Raw genomic sequence first — 10,688 nt, 5'->3', positions numbered from 1 at the left:
GGGTAGTTGTAAGGTTATAATACTGGATTTCAGAGTGCAATATATGCTAGGTAATATGTGGCAATATTTCTAGGTTTTCTTTGATATTAGATATACAGGAAGGGGGTTTGGGTATAAGGAAGAGGTAGAAAGATAGGGTAGCAAAATCTTTGTAGGTGTCTAACTGGACAAAATAGATCTTTGGATGTGGATGATTTGCGTTGTGGAGTAATAGGTGAATAAAATTAAGGGGTACAGATAAAGGCAAGGTCAAAATAACACATGAAATACATTTAAGGGATAAAGGATGAAGAGTGAAGTAAAAAGAATAAGAAAGGGAAAATGAAAAAGAAAAAAGAAAAAAATAAAGTTTCGTTAAATGGGAGCAGAGTTGGATAGCTAGGGTGTATGCATACGAGAATGAGGTACAAGGGATTAGAATAATATATATGCACACATACATATACACACACCTATTGTGCTCCTATATAAGTTCTAATGATACTTGTTGAGCTTTATATTGTCCAGATAAGTCTCCTCTTATAGAATTGAGCTCACTCTTTTCCTCTAACGCACTAAGCTACATATATATATATATATATATATATATATATATATTGCATTTAGGGAGAGTTATATATATATATATATATATATATATATATATATATATATATATATATATATATATATATATATAACTCTCCCTAAATGCAATATTTTTATCTGCTGCTATATTATGTACAGTGCGTATCATCTAGTGTTGTGATTGTATTCGAGTGTATATACGTGTCAGTTTGTCATATCGTAATTTTCTCTTTCTGTATGTATAATGTCTATTAAACGGCCGGCTCCGTAAGGGCATTGACTCATATACAATTGCGCAGATAGATACGGGTCGTAAACGGTCAATAACATAGTTAGAAACTGTTCTTTAACGGACGAATAACATCTTTCTGTAGGCTCACATTAGATCAAAAGCAGACATACATTGTTGCATTTCTTTCATTGTTTTTTATGGTTCTTCTATGGTTGCTGCGCTGCGAATTAAATGCTTCCCCCGAAGGAATGATAATTGATACTGAGATCATAGTTTTACATATAAACTTCATTTTCTGATGTTCCCCGTTTCAGAGTTGCACACATTTTTTTATTATTATATATGTTCTATAATGTCCACCACTAGCGCTTCTGTGGATTTTAAGAGACAAAAATCTCTTTCAATCCAATTTCTTTCCGCTATGGAATGTAACTACACTTTCAATAAAGGAAGCACTCAAAACGGCGAAAATGAGTTTGTCTAAGGGCTATAAAAAGCTGATACCAGAGTCATTCAGGAGTAACTGCTGGGGTTGCTCTGGTAACGTATCGTGTTAAGGCGTTTCGACAGCGTCGTTCAGAGTCGTGTTAAGTCGTTTCGACGGAGTTTTTCGGGTTCGAATTGACGGAGGTGTTTGAGTTCGAATCCATGGTGTTGTTAAGGATCGTGTCAGGTCGGGTGGACGAAATTATTCGGAACCGTGCCTAAGTGTGTGCACGGAATTATTCGGGACTGTTTTGAGTCATGTATACGACATTGTTCGGTTTCCGTTTATTATACAGTTGACTTGACGGCTGTCGCAGTCGTACTGCCGTGTGTGATAACAATCTTTTGTAGACCCTCATTTCTTATTTTAAATTTGGAGTTAAATAACGATAAAAAAGAAAAACGGTGAATCTGTAACCGATGACATGAGAAACATTTACTCAGCTTATGAGAAGAATCGCTGAATGAAATAACGTGCAGGACATTCAATAATTCGCCCTTAAAGATGAAGACAGACCAGAGTACCTAGTTCAGTTTGACGAAGAGCTTGTTGTGGCACCATTTACTCGTACTTTTTACTTATCAAACACACGGCGATTAGCAGTATTGGAATGTTAGCAAGGACACATTTCGTGATTGCAAGTTCTGATAAATCTTCCAGGTTTTTGCATATTAATATTTAGATGTGTGTCGAAATGATGTTAAAACGATTTTTTACATACATTTTGAATAAGCAAAATGTTGGAGTATTAGACAATTTTATTAGAAGTAATACGTTTATAATTAGAACTATGTGCCAGGATATTGTATTCGACAGGATGTCGCCAGAGAAACAGGTGATAAATTGACTAGATCTTCCTTTTTTTCTAAACCTTGTGAGAGGCCGGCCTTCTGTTTGAAAAACTGCGGCTATTTCTTTATAGGGGTTTCTTGGGGTATTATGTATGAATAAATGCACTGAGGAATAAAAATTTAAAAACGAAAGCATTGTTGTTGTGTTATATTATAAAGGGGATCGTGTGTGATCGTCTAATCAGAGTTAAGGTTGTGATCGTCTAGTGGTCCAGTCTATTAAATGATATGTTCATATCCCATTGTGTGTGTGATACATGTATTTTAGACATACCTTCCGCGTCGTGGATGTTGGTCCATCTGAATTCATCTCGTCTTGGAGGGAGACTGGTACCTGTTTTGGGGACGAAAATTCATTTCACTCCAAACGATGCATTGGTTTTATAGTTTTTATTTCACTTTCCAGATGTCTCGCAGAAGGATGGAAAGTGAATCTCTGGCTTACGTGGTACACGTCAGCCCCCCCCCCGATTGTGGCAGTGAACTCTCACCGGAAAAATATAGAAATGTACGAATGTCAAGGAACTGTAAGGGTAGTAGGCCTATAGCACACTTCAGATCCTGTGCTGAAGTGTGGGGACATTACATTTGAATGTAATGTCGTGATTTTTAACCCTATTAAGGTCAAACTCGCACGGGAAAAATGTTCATTTTATTTATATAGAAGAATAGAAGATAGAATAGATAGAAGAGAAGAGAAGATAGAAGAGAAGATAGAGAAGACAAGGAAGAATATTTATACATTCTTTACAGGCAATAGCTTTTGTGAAAAATGCATAAAACGATGTGTGTATATGTGTTTGTGTGCGTTGTTGATCTCTGACGATCATGTGTGAACTGAGATTAAATATTTTGTTTAATATTGTTACCGAGGTAATTCATGATTGTAATGTTTGTTTGCTCATGATTTTGCAATGTTGGCTTATCTCGATAAGGCTGGATAGTATGCGAAAGTTCATTTCTTTACAGAATCGGTTTGCGTGTGTGTTATACTGCGTGTAACAATCGCAGTATGATTTATAGTCGTGGGAAAGAGATGAGTGTTTAAATACGTCTCTTTATGTAACGTATGATCGTCAATTCATGAGTGTCTTTGAAGTCGACATACATTATAAATGTTTGGATGTAAATAAAAACATCAAATAAGATGATACCTTTTCTCAACGATTTCAGCTGTTTGGATAATTGGACTAAATAAAGACTTTCACTTCTTTGAGAGAGAGAGACAAACCCGAAACATTGATAATATATGCATACATGTCTTTATTCTGGAATCGTCCATCTCCACTGTCCTAAATCAACTGTTGTCACATTCATGTTGTCTCGACCCGCTTCGTCAATCGTTTCGGAAACCCCATCTTCTATCGTTGACTCCAAAAACAAGGCTGACTAAAACTCTTACTGACTACGTATCCTCCCAAGATCCACGTCAATTTAATGTCACCTCTACGTCAGATTGTTCGAGGTTTATCTTGAAATTGTTGTTATTCCAAAATCTATTTTTTATATCATTTATGTGAACAATTTATTTCCAATAAATTCCATTAATCTCAACAACAATTTTTAATGTAAACAAACTAATCAATCCTAATTTACATGACTATCCGGCATCGTCAAGGATTGCTTTATGCAACAAAGACACACTTGATGCGCGTGGCGTATGTCGCCTTGGTCACGTGCCACTGAAGAAAAAGAGAGGAATAGGAGAGAGAGAGAGAGGTGATATCGCTACCTATCGGCTGATACATACAACAAGGGCAATAATCATATATGTCTCGAAACTGAAAGTTTTGTCAATTGTGCCTGTGTGTTCGCTATGCGCGAAACTCAGAAAAGCAGGTAATAATATACAAGATTGTAATGTATTAAAGATAAGATTGACTAATATTTTTTATTGGGAATTGTTGATATATTAAATACAAGGTAGCCTAATTTTTTTTTTAATTTAGTCATGTTGATATATTAAATACAAGGTTGCCTAATATTTTTTTAATTTAGTAGCGTCGATTAATTAAATACAATGTTGCCTAATATTTTTATTTAGTAATGTTGATATATTAACGACTAATATTTTTATATATTAACATTGAATTATTAGATACAAGATTACCTAATATTTTTTTAATTTAATGATATAAACGTATTAAATACTAAACGAATAATGTTTTTAATTTTGTCATGTTGATATATTAAATGCAAGACGAATAATATTTTAATTAAGTAATGTTGATATATTAAATAACAGACAAAAATATTTTTTAATCTAGTGATGTAAACATATATTTTTTGATTAAGTAATTAAGTAATGTTGATATTTTAAATACAAGACTAATAATATTTTTTAATTCAATAATGTTGACTTATAAAATACACGACGAATTATATTTTTAATTTAAATAATGTTGACTTATTAAATACAAAACGAATTATATTTTTAATTTAGTAATGTTGACTTAATAAATACAATAACAATATTCTTTTTTTATTTTAGTAAATTTGACTTATTAAATACGAGACTAATAATATTTTTTTAATTTAGTAATGTTTACATATTAAATACAACATTGCCATGTTTTTTTAATTTTTGTAATATTGACTTATTAAATACAAGACGAATAATATAATGTTTATTTATTTATATTGACTTATTAACTACAAAAGTAATAATATTTTTGAATTTAGTAATGTTGACTTATTTAACACAAAACGAATATTTTTTTAATTTATTAATGTTGACTTATTAAATACGAGACGATAATATTTTTTTAATTTACTAATGTTGACTTATTAAATACAAGATTGCCTATTTTCTTAATTTAGTAATATTGATATATTAAATGCAAAATTGTCTAATATTGTTTTTAATTTAATAATAATTACATATTAAATACAAGTGTCTTTTTAAGTTTAGTAATATTGACTTATTAAATACAAGATTGCTTAATATTTTTTAATTTAGTAATATTGAATTATTAGAAAGCGAATATTTTTTAATTTAGTAATATTGAATTATTAGAAGGCGAATATTTTTAATTTAGTAATATTGAATTATTAGAAGGCGAATAATTTTTAATTTAGTAATATTGAATTATTAGAAGGTGAATAATTTTTAATTTAGTAATATTGAATTATTAGAAGACGAATAATTTTTAATTTAGTAATATTGAATTATTAGAAGGCGAATAATTTTTAATTTAGTAATATTGAATTATTAGAAGACGAATAATTTTTAATTTAGTAATATTGAATTATTAGAAGGCGAATAATTTTTAATTTAGTAATATTGAATTATTAGAAGGCGAATAATTTTTAATTTAGTAATATTGAATTATTAGAAGACGAATAATTTTTAATTTAGTAATATTGAATTATTAGAAGGCGAATAATTTTTAATTTAGTAATATTGAATTATTAGAAGACGAATAATTTTTAATTTAGTAATATTGAATTATTAGAAGGTGAATAATTTTTAATTTAGTAATATTGAATTATTAGAAGGCGAATAATTTTTAATTTAGTAATATTGAATTATTAGAAGGTGAATAATTTTTAATTTAGTAATATTGAATTATTAGAAGGCGAATAATTTTTAATTTAGTAATATTGAATTATTAGAAGGCGAATAATTTTTAATTTAGTAATATTGAATTATTAGAAGGCGAATAATTTTTAATTTAGTAATATTGAATTATTAGAAGACGAATAATTTTTAATTTAGTAATACTAACTTATTAAATACGGGACGAATAATATTTTCACTACAGAATGATGGCGAAGATATGCATACTACTAGTTTCATTTCTGTTCAAAATTCCGCTCATTTCTTTGAAGCGTATTTAATTCTGCATTTCTTTTAGAAGAGAACCTTTTAATCACCTTCAAGATAACAAAGGCTGATACACTTTGTAGATTACCGTTTTTATGTTCGCGTTTACTCTCCAATAGATTCGTCATTCAAAAGAAATTCGTCATCGAAAAAAAAGTATTTTATTAAGTTGGCAATGGACCAAAACGTCAATGTCTTGAAAAAAATAAAAGAAAACGTTACTTCATTTTCTCACTCGAACATTTTATAGAAATGAAATTGATATGAACGCTGCCAATTCGTCTTCACGTGCGATCATTCCGTTTTTGGGGGCGACAAAATGTATTCTTTTTTTGTCAGACAACTGAAGTGAAATTTTTGTGTACGTGACTAAATTTATGATCTTTAAGTTAGAAGTACGTGATTGTTGGATTGGATACCATCTTGGGATTATAGATTCAACCGTGATTTCTCTTATTGTCTATATGTACCTAAAAATCAAATGAAAGTTCCATGAGCAAAGTTTCTTTCCTAGAATTACGCGTCTGTGAAATACATTACCGCAGTGCTGCTTTCCAGTTTACTATAACATGTCCGTTTCTAAGTCTAATGTAAATAAGTTCTTTTTGAGCCGTCCTCTTTAATAATACAAAAGTTCCATCATTACTAACAATCACAGTGTTGTCTCACAGGCCACCAAAGCTGAATATGGGCAACATTTAAAACAATTAAAAAAAATTTTTTTTAATATTATTTTTCATAAATAAAGATTGTTTGGATTTTGCATATTTTTTTTTTTTTAATTTCTCAAATGACTTAGATTGTATTAAAATTACAGAAAGATATCATCAAAATTAAAGAATCGGTTTAAGTTTAAAACCCTTCAATGACTTTTTGGCACCTTGTATATATATACATGTATATATATACATATACATATATATGTGTGTGTGTGTGTGTGTGTGTGTGTGTGTGTGTGTGTGTATTGTTACATACCATGGCCTTCCCTCTTCTTACCTTCTAATTTACTATCTCTTACCCTTTTATCTTCTTTAGCTTACCATTTTTCTGTTTGTTCTTTAATTTCATAATCCGAAGTAGATGTATTACTCTTTATTACAATTTTAATTCTATCTTGTTAGTAATCTTTTAATTTTTTTCAGGCTTTTTATATTTTTAGATCGTTTAATATTTTTAATTTCATGTATTTTAAAAAAATTGTTTAATTTTTAACTTTCAAATATTTTAATCTAAATTGTTTATTATTTACTTCGATATCTATAATTGTATTATGTTTGAACTATTATTATCTGACATTTCTTAACGTCCATATGATTTCCGTGATTATTACTTCATTTTAGTTTTATCTCCTGTTATGTAATTCTAATCATTAATCATTGTTCTTAAATTTTTTTATCCTTATATTCTAGTTTATTTTTTACTTAGTATTCTACATATTTTTATTACTTCTTGAATTTTTGTTCATATTTTTATATTTATTGTATATTTATATTTATTTTTATTAAGCTATTACTATGGTTATATTATGTACTAATTTATTCTCCTATAATTTCTTACTTCATGTTTTCTTTCGTATTATTAATGTTATTATGTTTTTCGTTGATTATGTTTTCCTTATTTTCTTTATTGTCTTCTTTCTATCTTTATTTACACTTATGCATATATTTCATCTTATTATCTATATATTAATACAATAGCGTTTGTGTTCTTTTGTGTGTCACGCTTACATCCGGGGCGTCTGATTGTTATGTTCTATTTCTTGTTATAAATAATTTTACTAAGAATTCTTCATAAGTTTTGGTTTCGGTTTCGGCTATAGCTGATGGCACTTAAATCATCTTTTTTTTATAAATAATTTTATCAAGAATTCTTCATAAGTTTTTATTTCAGTTTCGATTAAAGCTGATGCACTCAAGTCATATGGATATATTTTATTTTATTTTGGAAATCACAACTTTATAATATATAAAACTCGATAGAACACTAACTCTATAATAATATATACGAATTCTGCAAGAATTAAAATATCATATTTTAGCGTACTTTACGACCGAGCTTTTCCGGGCGTTCGTGCTTAGCTAAAATAAATACTTTTGCAGTTTTAACAAAAAAGCTACAATAATATCAGAGCGTCTCCATTTACACTGAACATCTACAGAATGCCAACATCAATATATTACATATGAATGAGTCCCCTGTGGAATTTCCACAGGTCCCGCTAGTTATTATTATTATTATTATTATTATTATTATCATTATCATTATTATTATTATTATTATTATTATTATTATCATTATTATTATTATTATTATTGTTGTTGTTGTTGTTGTTGTTGTTGTTGTTGTTGTTGTTTTATGATCTTTAATTTTTATTACTGGAAATTTTAATTTTAAATTATTAACTTCATTGACGAATGACTGTGAAAACACAGCTTAATTACCGATGCATAATGTTGTTTCAGGTTTTATTATTTCGTCACGTACATATGTGTCCGTGTATGTGTCCGTCTGGATTACTGATACGCATATTATTATGTGTATATATGCCTCACAGGAAACCCTACATGCTAATTTGTCTTTATCCACCACCCCTTACTTCGACCACTTTCGTTTTCGGACACGTTATCTCATAACCTTTAATGTTTTCACCCATCACCCATTCCTTATAGTAATGTAATCATGCTGACCCCTTTGTCCATCTTCCGTCTTTCTGTTCTTTTTTCTTCCTCCGTTTTCCTTTTATTTTTCTCTTTCATTGTCCCTTCCTTTCCCTTTTTATCTCTTTCTCCCCTTTTCTATTTATCCTGTTAAGTCTTGATATTCTCTTTCCCCTTATCTCCTTCTATTTTGAACCTAAAATGTCACTTAATGTCACCCCTCCTACTTAAATTTCAGCATTTTAATATTTTATTTATAAAAATAAAATAATATATTTCACTTTTTCGATTTTGGAGCCACATGCCTGCAGTGGTATTTATTTATGTCGTCTGACGAGTGACTTTTGTTTTTTTGCAAACCAATTTGTCCGGAACATTAGCATGTTCAGCGTAGCAACTATGTAATATTTGTCTATATAAATAAAATATTATATTTTGCTCTTTTTTATTGAGCACTCTTAATAACCTCGTTTTAATTCACGAGTTTATATACCGAATACCTTTAATTTGGTATATATATATATATATATATATATATATATATATATATATATATATATACAGGGTGGTCAAAAAGTCAGGTAACATTTTAAAGAAAAACGATATTAGCAATACACGTATATTTAAGTACCATACATTGAAATATAAAATGAAACAAACATGAAATATGTTTATTTTGTTAATTGTCGTCCATTTCTCTCTATCAATCGCTGGAAGCGATTAACCACTGATTGTGTAACACGTGTAATCATGTCAGCTGATATCCGCGCAATCTCCTCTTCAATAAATAACTTTAAAGACGCTATTGTATCAGGCTTCTTGCCATAAACGCCATCCTTTACATAGCCCCAAAGCCAGAAATCAGGAGGGGTAAGTTTATATATTACACTCAAATATTTAAACAAATAATATTAAACGAATAGAGATTATAATGGATCATATTGTTTTTTTCTACCTTTAACATGTTACCTGACTTTTTGACCACCCTGTATATATATATATATATATATATATATATATATATATATATATATATATATATATATATATATAAATGTATGTATTCATATGAAGAGAGAGGGAGAGCGGAAGAAGAGAGAAAAGGAGAAAAAGAGAGAGAGATCGACAGATGGAGAAAGGTTGATAGATTATAGGAGTCGCCCAACTCTGTCCATCCAACGTTTTAATAATCAAAGAAAGAGAGGGTGTGGAAGGAAGGGGGAGAGGGAGTAAAGGAGAGAAACTAGAGAAACGTAATTGTTTTGTCTCTTCATCTTATAAGGCAACTATAATCATCGTCATATGAAAATCTAGACAATATTCGACGTTTTTTTTATACGTATAACCTAATGTTATTTAATGTTGTTGATGGGCGTCGACACTTTGTTCTAACTTTAGGTAAAACCGATGGCACATAAAACACGTACTAACTGAAATAAATAAAACTGTAAGCTCTGCTCTAATTTATCTTTATTATATTTCTGTTAATCTAATATATATGCCATTATTTTATACGGCACAATCACGTTGACACACCGGTTCTCATCAGATCACCGAAGCTAAGCAATGTAGAGCCTGGTCAGTACTAAAATGGGTGACCAGTTGGGAACCCCAGGTGCTGTATGTGGTTTCTGTTTATCTTGGCATTGTTTCCAGTCGTCTACCACTTCTTGAAACTGGACTCAAGCAGTGCCAATCCAGGAGAGGTGTGGTTGGAGATTCCATAACCCTTGTCTCACAATTACATGTGCAGCTACGCTTATAGAGAGTATCCGTTGTCTTTTGAGACTGACCGGAGGAATAATCGAATTTGTCTATCTGTTCGACTTTTACCTGGAAACAAATGAACCGATCTGGCTATAATTGCGTCTAGACGTTATCTATGATAGAGTGAAGCAAATTAAGTATCATGGTGTCTGTCCGATACCCGGTTAGGAATTAATAGGGATTACAATTTAATACGAAAATGAACACAAAATTAAACCATGTTTAATTATCAATTTGACATAAAGTACTCATTATTAATCAACGGGCTATAACTTTTGCCTGTTTTAACAGGTTAAAACGG

At 29.9% G+C, this 10,688-nt stretch overlaps 1 pseudogene; it reads left to right on the top strand.

Moving 5' to 3' along the window:
- Window positions 1-10,129: 10,129 nt before the first annotated feature.
- On the top strand, window positions 10,130-10,247 carry LOC145278425 (5S ribosomal RNA; annotated as a pseudogene).
- The last annotated feature ends 441 nt before the right edge of the window (window positions 10,248-10,688 follow it).

This window comes from Euprymna scolopes, chromosome 6 (assembly GCF_053919585.1).
Source record: "Euprymna scolopes isolate OS-2025 chromosome 6, ASM5391958v1, whole genome shotgun sequence".
Taxonomy (NCBI): domain Eukaryota; kingdom Metazoa; phylum Mollusca; class Cephalopoda; order Sepiida; family Sepiolidae; genus Euprymna; species Euprymna scolopes.
Note: the sequence above shows the minus strand (reverse complement) of the source record. Positions and strands in the feature narration are given on the sequence as shown.